The sequence below is a fragment of the Saimiri boliviensis genome, chromosome 1 (assembly GCF_048565385.1).
Source record: "Saimiri boliviensis isolate mSaiBol1 chromosome 1, mSaiBol1.pri, whole genome shotgun sequence".
NCBI classification, from domain to species: Eukaryota; Metazoa; Chordata; class Mammalia; order Primates; family Cebidae; genus Saimiri; species Saimiri boliviensis.
Window position 1 is genome coordinate 103,574,994 of NC_133449.1, and position 25,966 is coordinate 103,600,959.

Consider the following 25,966-nt stretch of genomic DNA (forward strand, 5'->3'; position numbering starts at 1 on the left):
ATGGTTCAGAAGTTCCTCAAGGAAGAAGTTGAAGTACCCCCCAGGAACAAATCGGGTAAAGAACTAAGCCGGAAGAATGGGGGACCAGGAGATGCCATGATGGGCTACTAGGATAAGCAAAAACAAGAGCGGTACTGACAGGGTAAAGCAAATTTTACTTCCATGTGAGGAAAAGCATTTCAAAAACTAGAGCCTCCCCACAGTGGAATGGGCTGATGGAAGAGCAGTTCTTAGTCTCTGGGGGTAGATAAACAGACATTTAATGGCTATATGACCTTGGACTAGTCCTGTAACCCTCTGGGCATCAGTTTCCTTGGCTGCAAAATCGGGAATTCTGTTTGTTTGTTTGTTTGTTTTTTTAGACGGAGTTTTGCTCTTGTTGCCAGGCTGGAGTGCAATGACGGGATCTCGGCTCACCGCAACCTCCATCTCCCGGGTTCAAGCAATTCTCCTGCCTTAGTCTCCCTAGTAGCTGTGATTATAGGCATGTGCCACCATGCCCTGCTAATTTTGTGTTTTTAGTAGAGAGGGGGTTTCTCCATATTGATCAGGTTGGTCTTGAACTCACAACTTTAAGTGATCTGCCCACCTTGGCCTCCCAAAGTGCTAGAATTACAGGCATGAGCCATCCTGCCCGGCTGGGAATTCTTATATAATGGTACCTAGCTCATAGTGTTGTGGCTAAGATTAAATAATAGAAAGTACATAAAATGTTGGAGCACTGCCTGACACAAAGTAACTTAGGCACTGAAAGTCTGTCTAGATCAGATGATGCTTAAGAATGTATACTCTCTGTTGTTTTTGTAATGGGTTTTATTTTAATTGGTATCAAAACAATATTATAAGGCCGGGCGCGGTGGCTCAAGCCTGTAATCCCAGCACTTTGGGAGGCCGAGGCGGGTGGATCACGAGGTCGAGAGATCGAGACCATCCTGGTCAACATGGTGAAACCCCGTCTCTACTAAAAATACAAAAAAACTAGCTGGGCGTGGTGGCGCGTGCCTGTAATCCCAGCTACTAAGGAGGCTGAGGCAGGAGAATTGCCTGAGCCCAGGAGGCGGAGGTTGCGGTGAGCCGAGATCGCGCCATTGCACTCCAGCCTGGGTAACAAGAGCGAAACTCCGTCTCAAAAAAAAAAAAAAAAAAAAAACCCAAAACAACAACAAAAAATATTATAGTCATATTTGCCAAGAAAATTAAAATATGTAGTTGTGATCTTAACATAACAAAAACCAATCAGTCACAAAGACCAAACAGAACCTACAGTTCCCTATGAGGATCCCTCTGAACGATGCTACTATATTTCTGAAATGACTGTGGTCCAGCCCCAATACATGACTCCCTGCTGCTTCGGACACATGTGATCTCAGGCTTCCCTGCAGGTGTGCCAGGGTACTGGGCAAAGGCAGGTATCCGGCCATACCAGCATGCAGTATACACTGGGATCAGGGAATACTCTAAGGCAAGAATATCCCCCAGCCCAAACACACACTCCCCAGCAGTTTGTTTCCTTTTTAACCTGAAAGCAAGACTCTGTTTTTTCCCCTAATTTATTTCAACCTGCTTGTAATAAGGTTATTTATTGCAAGTAACTCTCCTGACCAAGTAACAGTGCCAACCTCAGCCCACAGCACTGATGGACCCAGGTGTCAGCCTGAGGGCAGCAAAGAATTGAATCCCAACTCAGCCACGATGGCTTCTGGCTTCCAGGGGCAGAAGGCATATCCAAGCAGGTATCCTCTTCCACCCTCTGTGAGAACGCCCTACAGGCAGCTGCAAATCCCCAGGTGACCTGCTTACATCCTAGCCCCACTTCCCAGCCCTGACTGTTGGTAATGGTCCAAGGGTCAGAGAGGCAGGCACTCAATCTGCTTGTGTGTGCAGCAAGCTCTTCAGCCTCTACCATCCCCACATCAAGCTCGTGTGGCTCTGCTCACACCTGCTTTAGGATTAATGACCAGCCTTTAACTGTCAAGCCAATGTCCAGTCCCAGAGTTCTTTCTATCCCACCCTCCATCAAGCAGCTCTCCCGGCATGCTAGACCTGTCTGAACTCTCAGCAGATATGGAGCTCAGGCCTATCCCTCCCAATGCCCTCACCCTCACTACTTAAGAATGAAAATCTCAAACAATATCTTCTACTCATGTGGTGCTTAGCACTTTTCAATGCACTTTTCATATTCTGTATATATTGGTTAGGATTTTTAGTTGCAAGCAAAAATACCTTTGGCTGTCATGCACAGCAAAGGAATTTATTTAAAAGATAGTGAGCAGAAAAAAAAGGAAATAAAGATAGCGAGTAGCTCATAAAGTCTCCAGTAGGCTATGCGAACCAGGCTTGGAATCACACAGTCAAGAAGAATGCCCAAAGCCCCAACTCAGCACTGGTCTAAGAAGACATTACTGTGACCACCAAGGCTGGAATACTGTCTCCCCGACCCACACCATGACAAGCCCATGCTGGATGCTACCCATAAAACTGTTGTCACTGGTAACTGAGATCATACCCATCAAATCACTAAAAGGGTTGCTAAGCAGGCCCTGCCCCTTTGCTGTCTTTTGCTTCCAATTTAAAATTGATGAAGGGAGCCAATAGCAGATATGGTTCGTCAGGCCAGAGAAGCCTGAGCCTCAGGCCAGTGCCCATGCCCTAGGTGCAAAGGAATATGGCTCTACCTCATGACACATGGAATTCCTCAAGCACAGAAAGGAGGCTCAGATGTCAGGCAACCAAAATGAGTGACACATGTCTAAACCTGCATCTCACAGTCAATCAACACACCTACATGTGAAGCTGTCAGGATGACTCTTATTTCCTTTTCAGATAGGAGGAGGAGGATCAGGGCAGCGTCTCTACAAGCCAGTTGAAATAAATTAGGGATAAAAACAAAGTCTTGCTTTCAGGTTAAAAAAAAACAACAAACTGCAGGCATGTAGGATAAGAGGAACTAGGTTTGGCTGAAAGTCACATCAAGATCTCAGAATCTTGGCTTATCGTAAGCTTCACATGAACCCAGCTGGAGAGGCTGCTGACTTGGTCACTGTGAAGTCTTATGGCTGGGACAGGGTCCTGGCCTCTGGGCCTGCTAGACTTCACGTGAGGTTGAACATTCTAGTCTGGCCACATGTTTGCTGAGATAGGCAGTCATGGTGGAGGAGGTTCCATAACACTTGGTGTGTGGCCCTTGCTGCTCCTGAGGGCAGAACCGGGTCACATGAAAGCCACAGGGGGTAGGCCAGGCACAGTGGCTCACGCCTGTAATGCCAGCATATTGAGAGGCTGAGGCAGGTGGGTCACCTGAGGTCAGGAGTTTGAGACAGACTGGCCAACATGGTGAAACCCCATCTCTACAAAAAATATAAAAATTAGCTGAGCATGGTGGTACACATCTGTAATCTCAGCTACTTGGGAGGCTGAGGCAGGAAAATCACTTGAACCCAGGAGATGGAGGTTGCAGTGAGCAGAGATTGAGCCATTGCACTCCAGCACTCCAGCCTGGGCAACAGAGTGAGACTCTGCCTCAAAAAAAAAAAAAAAGAAGAAGAAGAAGAAGAAGAAGAAGGAAGAAAAAAAAGCCACAGGAGAAAGTGCCAGCTCAACACCTGAAGTGTGGGGCAAAAACTGGACAAACTGTCCCTTGAGATGTCAAGGTCATTACCAGGGGTGTGTAAGCAGAGGCTGAAAAGCCATCTGTCCAAAATTTTAATTGAACTAGATGATAAATGCAGGCCCTTCTGACTCTAAGATACTATGATAAGCTGCCGCTGTGTGCTAAACATTGTACACGATCTACAAGGAAGGACACTGGCCTTCCAAGAGCCTCCCAGCTGCCTACTGAACTAACTGATGACCAAAAAAAAAAAAAAAAAAAGAAAAGAAAGAAAGAAAAGAAAAAGGTACATCCTTACTAGACGTTAATTACACATCAAAATAAAAGGAAGGCTCATTTTATACTCTAGATCAGGAAAAACTGAAAGTAACGCCCAATGTTGGTAAGGCTGCAATAAAGCTGAAATATTCATTCATACTGGTGTTTAGGTAAAATGCATACTACCCTTTTCAAAAGCAATGTGGGGTGTGGTGGCTCACACCTGTAATCCCAGCACTTTGAGAGGTCAAGGCGGGAGGATCACTTGAGATCAGGAGTTTGAGAGCAGTCTAGCCAACATAGTAAAACTCATCTCTACTGAAAATACAAAAGTTAGCTGGGCGTGGTGGTGGGTGCCTGTAATGCCAGCTCCTCGGGAGGCTGAGGCACAAGAATCACTTGAACCCAGGAGGGAGAGGTTGCAGTGAGCCAAGATAGTACCACTGCACTCCAGCCTGGGCAACAAAGGGAGACTCTGTCTCAAAAAAAAAAAAAAAATGATGTATTGGGGAGGATGTGCTGTTATTCTTATTCAGAGTGTTTTGCTCAGTACTTTTTATGTACCAGATACTATTCTACATGCTGTGAGTATTTCAGTGAACAAAGACAAAATCTCTACCCTGATGGAGAGCTTATTATACTGGGTCACTGAAGAGTTGGGAGTGGACAGAGACAGACCAAAAAAATAAGAGAATGTATATATCAGAAGGTGATAAGTGCTATTGACAAAAAAAAAAAAAAAAAAAAAAAAAAAAAAAAAAAAAATCAGGCAAGGGTGATAGAGAGTGTCACGAGACAAAAGGGTGCCATTTTATAGGATGGCCATGAGCATATTTGGGGAAAGAGCGTCCAAGCAAAGAAAACAGCAAGTACAAAGGCACTGAGGCCAGAGTGTTTGGTGCAATCAAAGAAGATCAAGGTACTGGAGCAGAAAGAGTCTAGGGGAGGAGTCAGTGAGGCTACAAGAGTCAAAGTCCATGCCCTGTAGGCCACCATAAGGACTTCAGGGTTTGCTCTCAATGACATAGAAAAGCTGCTAAGAGCAGAGGTGTGACATGATCTGATTTGGATTTTAAAAGAGTCACCCCTCTTGTAAGAATATTTTATGAAAGTTTAGGATAAAAAGGAAGAATTTTAAACATTGATCAGATTATCATAACATTCATGAATTGATTCCCAGAATATATTCTGAGCTGCCCTCAACCCCACTTCAAGGGGCTGGAATAGCAGGCCTATCTCAAGATTACAAAGACATATCAACCATACAAAAATGTTTTTAAATTACATTTTTTCAATGATAGGGATCGCTCAAAGCAATTAACTGATTTTGTCCTTTTTTCTTTAGGCATTATGGAGATTGTTTTTCTTAATTAACATTTAGATGCACGTTTCATATTCTATACCAAGTCCTGTAATTGCAAACTGAGCTCCTGCTTGGGAAATCCTAAAGTTGGCTGCTTATTTGACTTGTCTTAAATATCCCACGCACAGCACTTCAGCAACATCACTCACAATCCAGCATTATTGACAGGAGACCCTTGTGGGAAGTCTAAATGTGCTGGCAAGATTATTTGAAAAACTAATAAAATCCTTGTAATCCCTTTCAAGGATGCAGAGAGGAAAATGGCTGCATTTCAAATTCATGGCATTTCAAAGGCATGAATTAAGCTCTAAGCTCTCTACATTTGGAAAAAAATAAATCAACACAAGTTCTCTAATTTATGTTCTAAACGGAGAATACAAATCGTTGCTAAGAAATAAAATTTGCAAAAAATATTCAAATTTGTTTCTGAAACATATTTTCTAGTTGATATGCACATACTTAAATCTACAAACTAAACCAAAATATAAATTACAGGAATCACTACTGTTGAACTTGGCTGATACAACTTCGCCATGAAATCTGGAGTCACTTTTTGGTTTGGCTAATTTTATTCTGACATTCTGCCTTTTAGGTGTGTATAAAACTGATCATGTGTAGTTGATGTTGACACAAGACTTCTTTGAAAATGTATGAGAGGCCAGGCATGGTGGCTCACACCTATAATCCCAGCACTTTGGGAGGCTGAGGCAGGTGGATCACCTGAGGTCAGGAGTTCAAGACCAGCCTGGCCAGCGTGGTGATTCCCTGTCTCTACTAAAAATACAAAAATTAGAGAAACCAAAACTAGTGGGGAAAGGGAGGGCCCACTGAGAACCATCCCAGCAACCCGACCACAGCTGGTTTTCCCTGGACACAATGAACCACACACTGTCCAAACCTACTTCACTCCTGCCAACACCAACTGTCCCCCCAACTATGAGATGCTGAAGGAGGAGCATGAAGTACATGTGCTGGGGGCACTCCCCATAACCTGGCTCCCCCAACATCTACTGTGATCCACATCTTCAGTGAGACCTCCACGCCCAACCATGTCATCTGGTCCCTGTTCAATACTCTCTTCATGAACTTCTGCTGCCTGGACTTCATAGCATTCGCCTACTCCATCAAATCTAGGGACAGGAAGATGGTGACCTGACCGGGGCCCAGGCCTATGACTCCACCAGCAAGCGCCTGAACATCTGGGCCCTGATTTCCGGCATCTTCATGACCATTCTGCTGATAATCATCCCAGTACTGATCTTGCAAGTCTATCAATAAGTCTATCAATAGATCAAGAGGAATCATCCCGGCCAGGAGCTCTGCCCATGACCTGTTTCCCACATACTCCACTTTCCATTCCTTGCCCTGCCCCCGAGCTGAGTCCTCTATCAACCCTTTATCCTCATACACTTTTCTACAGTGGCTTTCAATAACATGCATGTATTCCTGGTTAAACACACACACACACACACACAAAAAAAACCCACACACACACGCACACACACACACACACACATACAAATTAGCCAGGTGTGGTGGTGCACCCCTGTAATCCCAGCTACTTGGGCAGCTGAGGTGGGAGAACTGCTGACAGGCAGAGGCTGCAGTGAGCCAAGATCACGCCACTGCACTCCAGCCTGGGTGACAGAGTGAGACCCCATCTCAGAAAAAGAAAATGTATGAGAAAGCTCATTGTCTCGCTTCCTCCTCACTCCGCCTATCTTAGGCAAGAGAGCTTCTTCTTAGCACCCCAATATCTTGGTTTGTGTGACTCTCACGTCAGAGGGCTCTGTATGCCATCCCTCCTCCTTGCCATCATTGAACATGCCACTTGCTGTACATTGGCATGGAGCTACCAAGGATCCTGTCTCCTTCAAACCAGCCATCTTTCCAGGAGACTTGCCAACAACCCATATAACAAACTTGCCATTTAACCCCATGATCTTCTCTGTCCACTACAGCTACCCTGCCCCCTCACCCCCACCCAGATCTCCTCCATCTCCTGACCAGCATTGCCTGCCCTCCCTGCTCTTCCCTGCCATCCACAGCATCTGTCCTCTCACTCCACCAAGAACCTCACTACCCCCATCTGCCCTCTCCATCCAGGCTTCACCTTTGTCTTGGTGGACCACCATTTGCACCTCTATTTTTAGTATCTCCAAAATCCTTCCTCTCTTGTTTCCCTTGTCCAGCAAAGCCCAGCCTGGACCAGCCTCCCCAGGCCTATCTCAGGGTTGACAAGATGCTGGAGAAAGCCCATAACCGCTTGGATTAGTGCTCCCACACCCATGGTCTCAAACTTCAGCAGGCCCCACCACTGTCCTGCAGCCTCTGTGGATTGCTGTTAGCCTTCCCTCCTGTTTCCCAGGAGCCATCTTGAATCTTTTCTTCTTTCTTCAAGTTTCATACCCCACCCCACCTCCTCACGCTGAGCACGTATCTTTGCTTCCAACATCAGAGAAGTAGTAACGGCCATGGAATGTGAACTCCCTCAACTTCCAGAGCCCACCTCTTAACCACCTACCTACATATTTATTATTGTTAAAGTCCCAGCTCAAAACAAAATTGTTCCTCAACCTACATTCCTTCTGGTTTTCTCTCTCCTCCCCTTCAAAAGCAATCCATTCCCCCAGTTGTCTAACATCTACTCCCATTCACTGAGACTCTGTCCCTGCTACTCCCCTGCACCCACTCTCGCCAAGGTCACCAGTGACCATTTTGTTGCTAAATTTGGTATTTGTTTTTTTAGATCTTCACTTATCTGAAGGTACCACGTCACCCTACTTCCTCCCTGTGGCTTCTGTAGCACCCCACCCTATGATTTTCTTCCAATCTCTCTGACTGGTCTCACCTTTTCTTCTGGGCTCCTCTTTCTCTGCTTGCCCACTAAATGTTGGTATTTCCCAAGGAATTTTGTTATTTTCTTTGACCCTCTCTACTGAAAGATATCATTCATTCCCATGGCTTCGATTATGATCTACATGCTGATAATTTGATAATTTATGACTCTATCTCTTGACCAGATCCCTCTCATAAACTCCAAATCACCTCCTAGACATCTTGTTCGGACATACCATACCCAATTCAAACTCGCCTCCTCCTCCTGCCTAAACTTGCTCATTTACTGTGTCACATCTCAGGGGATAGCACCCCCACCCATCCCCCTAGTTACCCAGGTCAGACACCTGAGTATCATCTTAGACTTTTACCAGTTTCTTCTATACCCTTAGCTCTCATTCACAAAGTCCTCTCAATATTTACCTTCTTAATATCTCTGTGATGAGCTACTTTAAAAAGATGGGAAACTTGATGACTATTAATACTTAAAAAGCAAACAAACAAATAAAAATCTCTCTCAGCTCTACCCCCTCTTTCCACTCACCATGCTGGATCACCGCGGCACCTTCCCAATCCACATCCCAGCCTTGTCTTCTCCTGGCCCTTCTCCAAACAGCACCTAGACCTTTTCAAAATGCACATCTCCTTAAAAACCTTCATTCGCTTTAGAATAAACTTATATTCTCAACCTAGAATACCAAGCTCTTCAGGACCCAGCCCTGGTCAATCACTCCAACCCCTCAGTGTCTGAGATTCAGCATTCTAGTTAATCTCCTCTTTACTTCCTGAGAAGACCCGTGGAACTTCACTGAGATCTTTTCTTTCCCATGAAGAAGGGAGAAGCCTAGCACAGTGTTCCCCTGGAATCTTTCACAACTCTAGCTTCTAAGCATTTGGAATTCCATTCATTCCTTTAGGGTTCTGTGCCCTAAAACCACCCCTTAAAAATGACAAAACAAATATATTGAGCATTTTCTCATATGAGTCAGACCTTTTATCTCATTGAACCCTCACAATTCTATGGAAAACATCATTTTAATTTCAGAAATGAGAAAATGGAGAGCTGGAACAATTAAATATTAAATAATCTAAGCAAAGTCATACCACTAGTAAGAGAGAAAAGGGGATTCAAACTCAGATTACCCAAGAAATTACCTCCAGCCCGTTTATTCATAGTCAAACCAATTTCTGGTGATCCAAAAAGAATAATGTGAAAACAGACTAATATTTGGTAAGTGCTTAATGTTTATAAAGTATTTTACATAAGGTATCTCATTTATCCCTTATGGTATTTTCAGATAAACAGACTACAAATCCAAGAAGGTAGTTTAGGCAAAGTCATACAGCTAGGTAAGTATCTTTGAATTTACCTACCTCCACCCTTTAAAAAAAGTTCTTTTTTTATGAGACAGGGTCTTGCTCTACCACTTAGGCTACTAGAATGCAGTGATGTGATTGATCATATTTCACTGCAGCCTTGAACTCCTGGGCTCAAGCAATCCTCCCACTCCAACCTCCTGAGTAGCTGGGACTACAGGTATGCACCACTGCACCAAGTTAATTTTTGTAAATTTTTGGTAGAGGCAGAGTCTCACTATGTAGCCCAGGCTGGTCTCAAATCCCTGGCCTCAAGCAATCCTCCTGCCTTGGCCTGTCCAATTGCTGAGATCACAGGTGTTAACCACTGCACCCCACCCCACCTCCACCCTTATTAGCTGCTACCTACCACCAATAAACAGCATTTTACAACTGAAGAAACAGGTCCAGTCCAGGGTCACACACCTAATCAGAGGCAAAGTCAGGATTAGGATCCAGGTTTTCTAACTCTGCTTGGCTGGTCAAACGTTGTTATAGTCTCTGAGTGCTAACAGAATTGTGGAACCCTGACTTTTTCCTATTTATAATAATTTGCCAAAACTGAAATTGGATTCCAGTGGTAGATGGATAACGGTACACTAATTCTGAAGGGGTAAACTAGCCTCCAAAGTGTTTCAACTCTGGCTCCAAGTGGACTTCTTTGGTGTCCCTCTGCGATACTCAGCTGATACTCTGCTGATGCCCACCTGGGGCATGATCCTCCCTTGATCCACTTTTCCAATAGCCTCTGCTCTCAGTGCATCTACTGAATGAGGCACTCTGCTTTAGCACACATCCGACTTCCCCCTGCCTCCTTACAGTTTTCTCTTCAGTAATAAGGCCCCATCTGTTCACCCAGCTCCAACTGCCTTCCCTGTTGGTTTAGCCAGGATCAAATCCCCTCTGCCATGACTCTTAAAGTCCTGTTGGTTCTTCCCTAAATGCCATCTGTTTTACTCCCCCATCCTAGCCTTCCCTTCCTGGATGTTACCAATTCAAGGATGACAGAGCTGCTTTCTCTCAGGCTCTGTCTCTTTGGTTTGAGTTAGGTTCATAGCAAACGTCCCCTTGGTTACTTCCTTCTTGGCCACGAGTTAATTATTCCCTTATATTAAGGCATTCTCCCCAGAATGTATTGGCTGACATAAACAAAAAACATCTGGAGAAGGTGATAAATGAAATGTGCAGATGAACTAGACCATCTAGCCAACACCAGAATGTTTAGTGGAGAAATATTCAGGAAAGATGCCACCTACAAGGCACCTCATCACCAATGAGGCCCAAGATGCTGAGCAGAGGGTTGAAAGAAGAGCAGGAGACCAGGCATGGTGGATCATGCCTGTAATCCCAGCACTTTGGGAGGTCAAAGGCATAAGTTGCAATGAGCTGTGATCATGCCATTGCATTCCAGGCTGGGCAAGAAGAATGAAACTCTATCTCAAAAAAAAAGAAGAAAGACAACAGAAAAGACAGAAAGAGAAAAGACAGAAAGACAAGGAAGGAAGGAAGAAAGGGGAGGGGAAAGGAGGGAGAGAGGAAGGGAGGGAATACCGAAACCAGCTCGGCTGTAGAGTCCCCCAACCCAGGCAGCGCTGAAGGAATTAAGGAGCAAACACCCAGATAGGACAGCAAAGTGGGAACAACCTTCCCAGCTGAGAGCCTCAGGGGCTGACAGCACTTCAGGCTGAGGGCCTCGGGCAAATTCTGACCCACATAGTTATTCTCTCTGAGCAGGTGATTATTATTAACAAACAGGTGTTCTGTGTTTTCTCATAGAACCAAGATAAACTAGGTAGGCAGCTGGCGCCTGCTTTCCACTGATCAAGGACAAACCAGAAAGTATTCTCCACGAGGAAGCCACGGGGGCAGGTCACTTATCCCGTGGTTATAGAATTGTTTCAATCTGTGTATGATAGACATATACTGTTTTGCTACTTTGGAATGCCCCAAGTAATTTTCCACCTGGGGAGGGGGACCGCTAGGTTTTCCTTGCCATCGTTCTTCTTGGATTCTAAAAAACAATATATTTTATCATACACTCAGCATTGCCCAACAAGAAAGAAAAAAAGAAAGAAAAAGAAAAGAGGAAGGAAGGAATAAAGAGCAGGAATCTTAGGACATCTGTACTTCATAACTGACAGGGCAGATCTTTTTCAGAAAAGGAGTGGGAGGTAGGGCATTTAGGCACAGAAAGGAGTTGGGCCAACTACTAGAAATAGAGAAACATGAAGAATTGATCACATTTCAGGAAGAACTGACAGGAATAATAGGCATGAGTCTATCAATCTCTAGCATCATACGATTAAAAGAGTACTCAAAGCCTTCAAGTAAAATCCCAACCCACTGTACAAATGAAATAAACATTTCTTCAAGGTGGCAGCATCCCTCTAATTGAACACTTCCAGCAATGAGAAATGCCCAAGTTTAGGAAATCAGAATTCTGGAAGTGTATGTGAATGAGGTTCCTTTATTTACTTTTTTCAGTTTTATTCTTTTCCTTTTTCTGTTTGAGACAGGGTCTCGCTTTGTTGCCCAGACTGGAGTGCAGTGGTACAGTCTCCACTCACTGCAACCTCCGCCTCCCGGCTTCAAGCGATTCTCCTGCCTCAGTCTCCCGAATAGCTGGGATTACCGGCACACACCACCACACCTAGGTAATTTTTTGTATTTTTAGTAGAGACAGCTTTCACCATGTTGGCCAGGCTGATCTCAAACTCCTGGCCTTAGGTGATCCGCCCTCCTTGGCCTCCCAAAGTGCTGAGATTACAGGCGGGAGCTACCGTGCCCGGCCCAATTCATTTAGTTCAACAAATATCTATATTTATATCTCAATAGCTAGTGAGTGTCTGCTATGTGCCAGATGCTATAGTCACTGGATTGTAAGTACGAATAATATCGACATAGCCCGCCTTTGTAGATCTTATAAAGAAGACAAGTACACGAAAATGCAAGTAGAATAGAGGAAGTAGAGGGTACTGCTCAAACACAGGGTGGGGCACTCAACAAAAAGCCCAGCATCTAGGAAGTCTTCACAAAACAGGCGGTGTCTAGACTAGAGCTTTCTGAGGAGTTAGCTGAGGGCAGGGTGGAGGGGACCAAGGGAGTAGGAGGCTTCCCAGCTTCCAAAGAAGTTAAGAGTGTTGCAAAAAGGTGGAGTCCAGATCTTGAAGGGCCTTTACAGCCATGCTGGGGAAAGTGGGCTTAATTCCGGGGGCATGTGAAGCGTCCTCCTTCTGCTGCGCTGGGGGAGATGCCGCTGTAGCCGGGGGTGGTGTGAAGGAGGCCAGGATCCGCGATGGGAAGACGGAGATAGGAAGACCCTGGTGGTTCTAGAGATAACCAGAAGTGAAGCGCTCCTCTATGACAAGATCGAGACAAAAATAAAGGAATACAGTTCTGAATGCGGTGGGAGAGTCTCCTCCGTCTTCCCTCACTTTTGCTGGGCAGGAACTAAAGTGGCTTGCCCTCGGTTTGCCCCATCACCGACGGGTGTGGTCGGGGGCACAGCTCTTCGCCCTTCTTCCAAGATAGTAAAACTGAGGCCCAGGGTCCCGAGGCAGAAATCAACGTTTTCTCCTCGAAATGGCCTCCCAAGAGGTTGCCCGGGGTCTCACACGATCCTTCGAGGGTCCTGCAGCCTGCCCTACTTCTCTGCCAGCCATCCCCGGCGGGTCATCTTCGCTATGGAAACGGTCTTCCCGCCCTGCTCCGCGCCTCCGTGTCTTCAGTGCACCCTGGGAAATGCAGTCCCGCTCTGTTTGCCTAACCGCGGCGTGGGCACACTCCGCGTCCTTAAAGAACTACAAGTCCCAGAAGCCTGTGCGAAACTCCGGCGGTCCCTGGGGGTTGTGGTCTTGAAGGAGAGATCCAGGAACCAGCGGGAGGGGACGGAGGGAGATGGAACGACGCCCCCAATGGGCAGCCTCCTGGGCGGGGCCCGGGTCACCATTGGCTTCGGCCGCACGAGGGAGGTGGGGTCAGAGGAATGAAGCGCGGAGCTGTTCGCCGCTCCAGGTGCTGAGTCTGAGGGAGGCTCCGGACGCGAGAGTCGCGAGAGCCGCGGCAGCTGCAGCCGCTTCAGATCCGAGGCCGGGAGCCGGGGCTGTGAGGAGCTGTGAGGAGCCGGGAGGAGCAGGGTGCGCTGCCCGGCGCTGACCGGCCGCCCGCCGTCAAAGGTTGGTGCTGCTGCATTCGCTTTTGTTTTCTTGGGGAGGGGGCGAACCTAGGTGTGAGGGGCTCGGGGAGTTAACGGCATGTGTTCTTGCTACTCTCAGGACCGTGGGTCCGGGACAACTGCCGACTAACTCGGGGCCTCCCTTGGCCCGGCGCCGGAGGTCAGAGCAGCTTGGGTTAGTTTTTTATCATGGAGAAGGCTCTTGAGTATGAGGGGCGAGGGCTGGGGGACACCCCCACCCCATCTCTCCTGGGAGAGCGAGGAGGCTTGGACCCTCCCTCCCTCTGCTTAGCGACCGGACTGCTCGGATTACTGAGGATGGGAGGGGGTGCTAAGGGATGAGGGGACTGGAGACAGAGGGACCCCTCCCCGCAACACTTCAGCTGCTCGAGGTTACAAAGGAGTCTGATGGTGATGGATGAGACCGCTGACCGCTCCCCCAGCCCAGACAGTCCCAGGTTTATTAAGGAAGGGCTGCTTGGGATGGAGGGAAGACCCTTCCCCAGCCCCCTTCCTCCACACTCGCCCTCCTTCCTATCCCCCTTCCTCCCCAGGCTCCCTCCTGCCCAGGCCCTAGGGTTTTGTAAAGAGGAGGATCGAGGTTGTGGATGAGACAGAGGACTCTTACCCCTCCCACCTGGACCCTCCTAGGTTATTGGTCGGGGGTGGAATTGGGATGTGGCAGGGAAAGGCCGGGAGACCCCCTCCCTATCTGCTCAGAGTCGCGGGTGGAGGAAAGCACTGACACACGGAATCCCCCGCGCTTGGGCCCGCGCCTAGGGTTGGGGTGGCCTGGGTGTGGGAGGTGGTGTGGGGAGATGCATGAGGGGCCGAGGGACCCCTCCCACCTTTCCCCACCCAGGGCCTTATCTCCCAGGCCCTCCCTACCTGGATCCAGGCCTGGAGCTCTTAAGTCGAGACGGCCCTCCCTAGCCCACCACGCCCCGGGGACCGAGGCTCCGGCGCCGCAGCTGGGGGCCAACCCTAGACGGGCACGTGCAGGGCGGGACGGGGCGGGTCTCTCCTCCAGCACCCTAGAGCTCCAGGCAGGCGCTAGCCTCAACCTTGCGCCCACGAATCTTTAGGGGCTGCTTCCTTCCGATGCAGGGCGCGCCCCAAACAGAGCCTTGGGGACCTGCATCCAGGACGCGCGGTGGCTGTTCCCAGGCACTGGGCTTTCGCGCTCCGCCCAGGCATCCTCGAGAGGACAAAGCGGCGGTTGCCGCACTGGCAGGCCTGCGCCGCGGGCTGGGCGGGGGGCGCGGCCGCGGATGGGGGGGCTTCGGGCGCGGCGCCGGCAGCTTCCACGGAAACGTGCCAGGAGTGGGGCGGGAGACAAAGCGCACCGGCTTCTCGCGGGCCCGCGCGAGCTGGGATGGAAAATCCCGAGGGAGGAGGCGGCTTAGCCGGGGCAGGGCGCTATGCCCCACATCTTTCTGTTTTCCCATACCCCCTACACCAAGGCCAGCCAGGCACCCAGGATTCTGTACACACGATAGTGACCAGGGCCCCTTCGGGGGTGGGCGGGGGGCCTTCAGGACCTGTGACCACGAGGACAGGGACAGGTGGGGGCTCCACCTTGAGTGAAGGGCCTGGTTTCAGGGGGTGTGAGTAGACCAGGGTCTGGAGGGACATCCTGACTAGACTCTCTCATGCCGCATCAGCCACGTTAGGTAAAATTTGGTTCTGGGGCGGGATGGGATGTCTTTAAGTGTTTTCATGGATGATGGTGTGGGTCAGTGTGGGCGTGAATGTGTGTGACTGGGTGAATGTACCCATGTGTGCTTCAGTGTTCATGTGTGTGGCATGGCCAGAGCTTGTGTTTCTGGCTCTGTGTGTACGCCAGGGTGTGTGTGTGTGTGTGTGTGTGTGTGTGTGTGTGTGTGTAGAGGAACCACTTAATTACTGCTCGACTTGGATCTTGTGGGGGTGGGGAGCAGGAGCAGGGTAGTCACATCTTCAACTCCCAAGCCACAATAATGACCTAGGGTCCAAGTGGCTTCCCTCAGAGTTAAGGCAGCTTCAGGCTGCTTTGTGCCTAGGCTGCCTGGCCTGCCTAAATCCCAGTAAATGGGGAATTCACAAGTATGCTGAGCCCTCTTCAGCCCTTCTGAGGTCTCAGATCTGATCCTAACATACTCACCAGCGCCCTGCCCTTCCCATTTCTCAGAAGCTTTATCCTACTGTAATGGGCTGCCCCAAGGACCAGAATTCCACCCCCTCACCACCACCATGTGCTTCCAAGTGAGGTTTTGCAGGGGACTCATCAACAGTCACTTATTATGTAGGTGCAAGGCTGTGTGGCAAGGCAACTTTTGTCACTTTGGCCTCCATGTCTGGAAGGACATGGCGCTGATGTTGCTGGTCAGTCACAGGTGGTGTCTCAGAAATACCAGGTACACTCAGAGGACACAAAGGTAACACAAACATACGCTGCAAGGTGATACCCCTAGAGGATGAGCATGGCCCTCCCAGGCCTGCCCTCCCCAACAAGTGACCCCAATTTCACAGCACTTGTATAGCAAAGGTACTGTGCAGCTTTGAGATAATCTTCAGAGAGCTACTTCCTGTAGGATGAGGCGCCAGACGATGGCCAGTGGTACAGCAGGAAGAGTAGCTACCACACAGTGTAGCCACCATCCATCTAGCCCAGCCTGCCTGGTCCAGTTTATGCAAGTATCCACTGTCAGTCTCCACAGCGACCTCTGCTGGGAAGAAGTTATACTAGACACAATTTGAAAACTAACATTCCCCCATGGTGTGGAGGCTCAGAGTGGATGTGAGCATTTTTAGGTAAAATCACAAACCTTTCTCTTGGGGAGCTCCCTTCTACCTTTAGAGTCTTGAGTTGATGTCCTTGTCTGAAGTTCTTTCAAGCTAGTTCAAGCCATGGAATTGCTGCTGTCTTCGCCTTGTTCAAGTTTCTGACCAGTTGAAGGTGGGCATCAAACCCATTTATGAGGACAATGCATGAAAAACCTTGATAAGTGTTTTTCATGCATTGTCCTCATAAATAGATTTGATGCCCATCTTCAACTTGTCAGAACCTCATAAAAGTCAGAGAAGTTTAGGCATATCCTGTCTCTCCCTCTACCTCTACTACTCTCTTCTCCTTTTTTCCTGTTCCACATTTATCTTCCTCTCTCCCTCATTACTAAATTAGTCGATAACATTTTTCAAAGACAAGCCCTCTTTTCCTCAAAAACAATGTAGCCCAGAAAATGAAGACATCTGGAGGCTATTACTAAATGTAAAAAGCTGCAAATACAGCTCTTCCAGGCCTAATGACAGAAGTGGGAGAGAGAGATGAGATGTGCTCAGTCCTAAATGCCTATCTGGTGACATGTGTCTCTTCTCCTGTAGTTACTCTAAAGGAATTTCATGCAGTCACAAAATCTTTAGAGCTCCCCAAAGGAAAGAAGGTATTTTAATACCTGGTATTGTTCTTGCTTTGGCATCCATGTGATCTGCATTGAACTACGTGACTCAGTATCATAAAGTAAAAATAGGACTTAATCTCTTCCTTGCCTGTTTGAAAGGTGACTGCATATGGTGTGTTGTGTTCTGCATTGGAGAGTGAAAAGCTAAATTACCTTATAAATTGAACCACCTGCTTATCCTGATGAGAATGGTGCTTAACATCACCTGCAGGCAATATCATTATTTTATGTTTCTTTTAATTCGTACCTGAATCGTCATCTTGTAAAACATTTCCTCATGCTCATACATTATTACTTTCACTTGAAGTTAATCAAGAATGTTTAATACTTGTACTGAAGCCAAACAAATTAAATATCAGCAGATTCAGGAAGATGTGGGTGGTGTTTCTGTTCTTTTGGGGCTCAAAACAATTCTGAGTTCATAAGTAAGAAGGAAAAGGCCCTAAGATTTAGTATATAAGTGGCAGCATGCATGCTGGAAATGAGACTGCAGCCCCTGGACTTCCTAAATCGTTGCACTAATGCAGCCTTTCTCCAACAATTTCCCAAGACCCTCCTGTTCCCTGAGACAGCCGGCTGGATCGCCAGGAAGTGGAGCTGTCCAAGGTTCTAGAGCGCTGGTCTCGCCCACCTCCCTCTGCTGGGAAGGGAGGACTTCAGGGTGTGGACCAGAAGCAAGAGCTGAGGGCCATGGCCTCTGTGAGGATTTCCTCAAAGCTGATTACAGATGGAATAGGAGGAAACAGAACTGTGGAGGGTATTACTGCATTACTTCGAATGAACTCATCAGCAATCCCTGTTTAAAGAATTATGAGCTAATAACAGGAAATATTTTCTGACTCAGGTTCTTCACGTGTAAGAATGTATTTAATTCTCGCCGGGCGCGGTGGCTCAAGCCTGTAATCCCAGCACTTTGGGAGGCCGAGGCGGGTGGATCACGAGGTCAAGAGATCGAGACCATCCTGGTCAACATGGTGAAACCCCGTCTCTACTAAAAATACAAAAAGTTAGCTGGGCATGGTGGTGCGTGCCTGTAATCCCAGCTACTCAGGAGGCTGAGACAGGAGAATTGCCTGAACCCAGGAGGCGGAGGTTGCGGGTGAGCCAAGATGGCGCCATTGCACTCCAGCCTGGGTAACAAGAGCGAAACTCTGTCTCAAAAAAAAAAAAAAAAAAAAAGAATGTATTTAATTCTCACAGTCATATGAGGTAGGTGGTGGCATAATTCCCACTTTCAAGGTGAGGAAACAAAGCTTTGAGAAGAAAAGGGCTTTCCCAACGTTATACAGAAAGGAAAGAATTTAGGTTCCATCCTGGATCTCTTAAACTCTGGAAGTTCCTCCTTACCACTGTTTTTTCCCTATTGCTATTATAGAAATGAAATTGAACTATTGGATTGTCCTATGCAAGGTTATAACCAAATGCCAGAGGAATGGGATTGGGGACCAACTAGGATTTAGACTCAAATCAGTCTTTTCAATTTTAGCAAGGATAGTGCCACCTACTTTACATCTTATCCAGGTTTGTTAACTGAACTTGGTTACCAAAGAATGGGGAAAGGGCAGTATAATGACCCTAATGACCAGTAACCCAGAGGTTTCTTGGTAGAGTGGAAAATTTTCACAGGAAACCAAGCGTAGATGGCAACAAAGTGTTGTCATTGTTTTTCCTTTTCAAGAAAGGAAGGGGGAAAAACACCATGAGGAAGCTGTTATTATTTGACAAAGAGAAAACATAGAGCCAAAGAAATGGAGCTTATCTTTATTTCCTAGCATCCTGTTCCAAAGCTGAAGTTAGTCAGATATTGTTAAGAGATTCCTTCCACCTATTCCCACTCTCAGATTTTCACAGCAAAGCCTCTAACACCTAAATAAAAATTTCACTGTGTGGGCCTCAGCCAATCTCAGGGAAGCATCACATTCCTGTCCTTATGCCATCGCAACCAAAGCTCTACCTCCATATGTGGCTGCAAGACTCCTGAAGGTGGGCATGTTTGGGGTTTGGTGGATTTCAGACCACAAGTCTGGTCCTCCTAAAGTGGCAGTTCCAACTGCTCCAATCTTGCACCACACACAGGGGCCAGTTTCTGAGAACTCCCCATTCAGTTTGGGTGTTGAAAAAGGGTAGAAAGGAATTAACTTGTGCTTTTTCTCCTCTCCCTCAGCCTCAGTCTGTACAACACTCAGAAAGGGGGTTGGCCTTTTAAGAAAAATGCCTTATATCATGCTGAGTCTCCATTCTATTTTGAATGATTCCTTCTCCTTCCAAGCTGGGGCTTCAGAACTCTGATGAAAGGAGCAAAGGCTGCTGTTGCTTTTCCTGAGGGCACTTGGAAGCCAAGGACCTGGCACCCCATCTGGGTCTGCTCTGACTCATATGACTGCAGACAGATTTGATTGTTTTCTTATTTAGAGTCATTAATTAACTCTCCTCAGAATCAGAACAGCATGTAATAAGGAGACCATTTGTGGGGGTCTCTAGGCAGTCACGCCTAGGGCTGAGTATCATCTTCGCACACAGTATCAGGAAATGGCTTCTAATCCTGGCTATAACCTCTCAGAAAGCTTAGCATGTCAAGATTCTAGGCCAATATGAGAAAGTGCAATTAATTGCTAAGGCTGCTATGATAATTCTAGCAAAAACTGGGAGGCCTAGGAGGCCCTCAAAGGTGGACTGGATTTCTATTCATTCAACAGACATTTCTTGTGCCTACAATGTGTCAGGCACAGAGTTGGGCACAGGGAACACAACCACAATATGGGATAAGTCCTTTCTTAAAGAAAGTTTGAATGAAACAAGGAAACAGATGCAGAAACCCTGAAAGAATGTGTGCTGTAAGCAGAAAGAGCTTTAGAAATGGAAAGGACCTTAATAATCATAAATCATCATGTCTTTTTTAACATGAGGAAAGAGAGTAAGGGAAGTCGAGGGTTGCTCTGGTCACATCCCTGGTTAGTGGTTCTAAGATGGGGCTTAGAAGCCAGATTTTATAATGCCCAAAGCATGTTCTTTCCACTCTCCTAAACTGTTGCTCTGTTCATTTAATTATCCAAAGGGCACATTTCCATTAACATAGGCTTCTTTGATTTAATACCAATGCAAAACCCAAATTTAAAGTTGAAATAGCCCAGACACGGTTGCTCATGCCTACAATCCCAACACTTTGGGAGGCTGAGGCAGGAGGCTTGCTTGAGGTCAGGAGTTCAAGACCAGCCTGGGCAACATAGTGAGACCCCCATCTCTATAAATATATTTTTTTAAGTTAGCTAGGCATGGTGATGAATGCTTGTAGTCCCAACTACTTGGGAGGCTGAGATGGGAGTATTGCTCACGCATAAGAGTTCGAGGCTGCAATGAGCTATGATTGCACCACTGCACCCTAGCCTGGGCAACAGAGCAAGACTCTAAATAATTTTTAATTTTAAAAAATTTTAAAAATAAAGTTGAAATAGAAACAAAATAATAGAAAAAATAAGAAAAGTAGAATGTCCATCTGTATATCTGTTGTCCAGTATGGGGCCATAAGCACTTGAAATGTGTCTAGTGTCAATTAAGATGTGTTGTAAGTATAAAACATAAAAACATACACCAGCCTTCAGAAAATTTATATAAAAAAGAATGTAGAATGTTGCATTAATAATGGTAATATTGGCTACAGGTTAAAATAATATTTTAGGTATAGTGAGCTAAGTAAAATATATTTAAATTAATTTCACCTGTAAAATTACAATTTTAATTTTGTAATGTGGCCACTAGAAAATTTTTAATTGTATATGTGGTTTGCGTTTGTAACTCACATTTCTACTGGCCAGTGTTGTTCTAGACTTCTTCCATTTAGGAGGACATTTTCTTTATACACTGAGGCATTTAGCAAAGTAGGTCTGTAATCAGTTAGCCTGGGATTTGAATCCTGGCTCTGCTATTTGGGCTGCGTAACCTTTGGCAAGTTGTGCCTCTGTTTCCTCACCTGCAAAATGAGGGTGATAATAGAGCCTGCCTCCTAGGTTTTGAGCTAGATCACTTAAAACAGTGACTGACAGGTCCAGAGTGAGTGTTCACTTTTTTTTTTCTTGAGACAGAATTTCTCTCTTGTTGCCCAGGCTGGAGTGCCATGGTGCGATCTCTGCTTACTGCAATGTCTGCCTCCTGGGTTCAAGCGATTCTCCTGTCTCAGCCTCCTGAGTAGCTGGGATTACAGGCATGTGCCACCATACCTGCTAATTTTTTGTATTTTTAGTAGAGAGAGGGTTTCTCCATGTTGGTCAAGCTAGTCTCAAACTCCCAACCTCGGGTAATCCACCCATCTCGGCCTCCCAAAATGCTGGGCTTACAGGCAGGAGCCACTGCACCCAGCTGAGTGTTCACTTAATACTAACTACTGTTATTACTATCAGAGGAAGCTTATAAAGTGTTACAAGATAAGGGCAACAGGAAGGAGAGCAAGCAGACAATTTTCAGATAAATCAAGCAAAAGATTTGTTACTAGTCAAAACATGATTGAAAACACTTGCTAAGTATGTGGCCTCTATTTTCTGGCAGATAATGATGTTGAGGAAAGACTTCAAGCCATTTACATAAGCATACAATGAAAAAACAAATTAGCTAACTGTATTATGCACAGGTCCTGACTTTGGCTAATGAGTTGAGGAAGAGGATGATTGTACCAGATGACTCAAGAGCTCTAAGTCTCTTGGACTCCTAGATTCCTCAGGGGAATGACAACCTTGTGCTCTGGGAGAAAAATTCTGGACAGAAATCAGACATACCCAAGATCAAAGCTACTCTGCCACTCACTGGCCTTGGTCAAGACACTAAGTCTCAGTTTCCTCTTCAGTAAAATGGAGATAATACAAACTCTCTTGCATGTTGTCATGAGGATTAAATTGGATAATACAAATAAAACACCAGGAACATAGTGGGCACTCAACAGATGATAGCTGTGACTAAATGGGATTTCAGGTATTCTTGAAGAGAGAACTTTCTTATCTTTAACAGAGAATTTGCAGTTCAGGCCAAGAGCAGTGGCTCACGCCATAATCCCAGCACTTTGAGAGGTTGAGGTGGGTGGATTTCTTGAGTCCAGGAGTTCGAGACCAGCCTGGGCAACATAGCAAAACCCCATCTCTACTAAAATACAAAAAATTTGCCGGGTGTGGTGGTGTGCTCCTGTAGTCCCCGCCTACTCAGGAGGCTGAGGTGGGAGGATCACCTGAGCACAGGAGGCAGAGGCTGCAGTGAGCCAACATCGCACCACTGCATTCTAGCCTGGGCTACAACAGTGAGACCATCTCAAAAAAAAAAAAACAATTTTTAAAAAAGAATTTGCTGTTCAGAATCTTCAGAGCCTTTTATACAACTCTACTGCTTCGTGCTATCCTCATTCAGTCCCTGAGAGGATTGAAAGGACAGTTTCACCTGATTAAGTGTGTCTACACCAAAAATGTAGGGTCTCAGTAACTTTGGGCACAGTCTACACAATCTTTCATGTCCTTTTCTGTTGAATTAACACACATGAGCCTCTTTCCTGGGCTAATGAGGCAAGTAGCAAAATGGGCATTGTTCTCCATCATGTTTACCCTGAAGTTCTGTACTCAGTGTTTAGAGTACTTTACATGTAGCTTTGCTTTAAAACAGAAGGAAACATAAATCTAGAAACCAGAGCCCAGAGTCATTTCTCCTGCCTCCTAGAGCAGGCCATGCGTCAATTCACTGCATAGCTCTGAGGGAACACATATTCTTGCTGTTCTCAACTATCACCTCTTCTTCCAAAAGTTTGCCTTCTGGAAGAAGATGACCAAAGAAATATATATTAAGCTTAGTGAAGACTTATGTTAACAGAGCATGTTGAACTGTAAAGAAAATAGTAAGATTAGTCCCACAGGAAAAGTGGGGATCCCTTCAAATATTTGAGCAGGAGAGCAACACAGATTTCCTGACTCAAATTGTGATGGGTGAATTGAGGTGGAGGAAGCCTCACTTCTGGTTCTGTTGGGAGGCCCCTGACTTCTAAGTACCAAGTACCAGTACTGTTATTTGGGGATAGTCTGGTCTTAATATGCACATTTTCCCACTCATTCATTCTTTTGTTCATTCAACAAATACCAAATGATGTATAGCTAGGGTGGGGTGTTTTGAGAACCCTTCCCCAGGAGAAGACCAGGGTCTAGCTGGGGAGAGGAGAGATTCCCATATGCAGAGTGAACCAAGGAACAGGGCCTGGGGGTAGTCACAGGAGGCCTGATTAAGGCAGATTGGCTATGGCAGTGGAAAAGCTGTGGATGCCAACCAAACTTGAACCTGAATCACATTTTTACCACCAAATCTGTGGCCCTGGGCAAGTGCTTTAACCTTTCCAAACTTTCACTTTTCTCCTCTGGGGCAATAAAACTAACTTTTCCTGGGCTGTCATGGCAATTACATGGCAACACATAAGAAAATGCTTAGAGACAATACTAATCCTCGTTCAAGTGCTTACAGTGGGTCAGGCATTGCGCTCAGCTAGGTATGTGTAAAAGAATACCATTATTATCCCTACTTTATAGCTGAGGAAAGCAATGCTCAGGGACTTTAAGTAACTTACTCAAGGTCACACAGACAGTAAGAGGACAAGGACCCCAACCCAGGCAATCTGACTGCAGAGCCTGTTCTTCACTACTGAGATCACTGCTTCTCTGGTTCAAGATCACCAAGAACCCAATAACCATTATTTTGAGGAGGGAGAGGTGATTTATGGGTCAGCTTGTGGAGAAGTATTATGCTTGGTCTTCAAGCATGGGTACAATATGGTGGATCTCTGAGGGCTGAGTGGGATGCGGAAGGAAGACAAGGGAAAGTTGTGATCAAATGAACAGGGGTAGGAATGCCAATGGTATATTCTGGGAGCACTAAAATGGGGAAGAGTTTTTACAAAATAGATGTTTGGAAAGAAGAGTTGAGAAAGCCTTGAATGTCAGACTAACAAGGTTGGAGAACCAAAAAAGTTCATAGGAAAGGAAAGGGATGTGAAATCTGAAGCCCTCAGTTTGAGGCATCTCACTGAATCTGGGCAATTTGTTGCAGTGTTAAGCATGCTCACCAAGTGTCTCAAAGCCAGAGCTTCTGGAGGGTATTGCCAAGTAGCACCACAGTCCAGCATTCCTACCAGTACTCTTTGGTTTTCAAAGAATTTGCATGGCCTTTTCTCATTTGGTCTTCACAGAAGCTATGGGCAAGAGAAGGGTAGTAGGTCTGCCACAAGGTTTGCTGCCTGTGTCAAGTGGCAGGCAGTAAAGGCTGCCAGGAAGCACAGATGCCAAGAACAGCTGCAGTGCCCAAACCCAAGCACAAAGCTTAGGAGAGGCTCTCTCTGTGAGAGGAGGCAGAATAGTTGCTCCCTGTGCTCTGTGAGGCAGGCAATAGTATCCTTTGGTTCATAATTTCCAGTGATACCCCTGAGCAGCTGCCTCCCAATGTGGCTGCTAAGAAGGCCTGAGTTGGGGTTATTGCAAATTCCACAGCCCTTTTTCCTTGTACCACCCATCAGTCACTCGTTCCCGTGAGGGTGGGAAATCTCCTTTTGTGAAACAAGACAGGTTTTTTCACAGAAGGAGATTTTTCTGGACCTGCCATCTTGAATTCATTCTGCTTATTTCTCTGTAGGCTGCAGGAGCTGAAAACCAAACCCCATCCTCCTTAGGCTGGTTAGAAGAAAAAATCTGTCTTTTCTAATGGCTGCAGTTGCACTCTGCGCCAGATTTCTCTCCATGGCTACGCTTCTAATGACAATGGAAAACAAAGGCAGGAAGGGAGAGGGGCACAGATGCAGCACTTCTTCCAAGAGGCACCTGCAGTTCTGTGGAGGATACGAGGCAGTGGGGAGGTAACTTTCACAGCTATGGGAGAGTCTCTTGATGGGTAAAAGGAGTTTTGATGTGCAAGATGATAGAGGATGAAAGGGATCACTGTGTTTTCTTTGAAAAGGCATGCTAGAATTTCAGATGCTCTCCACAGTTGTGGGAGAATAAGTAAAAGGGTGGGCAAGGCCACAGAGATTTTGAAAAGTTGTCCGGGAACAAGACCTTAGTGATTATAAACATATAACTAATGAGAAATGACAAACACTTGGAAACAAAATGTTAAGGGCTAATCTGGCCATTGACCCCAGTAACAGTGTGTGTCAACACACATGCTGAATTCGACAGGGTTGAATGGTGACTTTTGGAAAATAAAATCAAGTTGGGAAATCAGAACGATAATAATAAAGGCATGGATGTTTGGAACGGCTGTGCATCAGAAAGTAGGGCTGTTAGGCTACATCAGAGCAACTTCGTCATCCAGGCCCAAGTGTCCACATTTGTCACACACCTGGCTCCTACTCTGTGTTGAACCCCGTGCCAGACATTGGAGAGATGGAAGTAAGACACAGTCCCTGTTCTCAGGGAGTTAGTCAATTCTAAAACAGAACAAGAGATGTAGTATAGAAAATGTGCAAACGAACATGGTACTTCCTGACGTTCCCTTCTAGGTGCTTCCTTACACCTCTGGAATAATGTAGCCCAATAGGTGAGGCAAATTGGGATCTTATAAATACTGCCAACCTTATCTTACATCAGGTCTAAGCAGACCTGGTCTGTGGAACCTGGGGTAGCAGAGGCAAAGCCTGGTGTATTTTGGAAGTGTGTATACAGTTCATGAAGATGATTTGCCCTTAGATTCTTTATTTGAAAGACAGGCTCTTGAGACCCTTTGCCTGCAATTAGAGCATGCTGCCATAAGGGGCACCATGAAGCAGTGTGGTCCACATAGCCATGTGCCCCACTGGCATGATATGTTGAGCAAAGTACAGTTTTTCCATTGTTAAACTTCAGAATAATATAATTTTAAATTAATTGATTATAAAGGGATTGCACATTTAATAAGATCAAGCCATAGTAACCTATATGTAGTGA

At 46.2% G+C, this 25,966-nt stretch overlaps 1 protein-coding gene and 1 pseudogene across 2 annotated transcripts in view; both read left to right on the forward strand.

Annotated features, from left to right (window-relative positions):
- LOC120367888 (interferon-induced transmembrane protein 3 pseudogene) lies at nt 1-6,509 on the forward strand (annotated as a pseudogene).
- A 6,807-nt stretch (nt 6,510-13,316) lies between these two features.
- SMPD3 (sphingomyelin phosphodiesterase 3) overlaps nt 13,317-25,966 on the forward strand; it is an 89,857-nt gene continuing 77,207 nt past the window's right edge. For both annotated transcript variants that reach the window (XM_003936328.4, XM_074401598.1), the window contains exon 1: nt 13,317-13,600. The gene's annotated coding sequence lies outside the window, so the exon portion shown is untranslated. The remainder of the gene's footprint in view (nt 13,601-25,966) is intronic.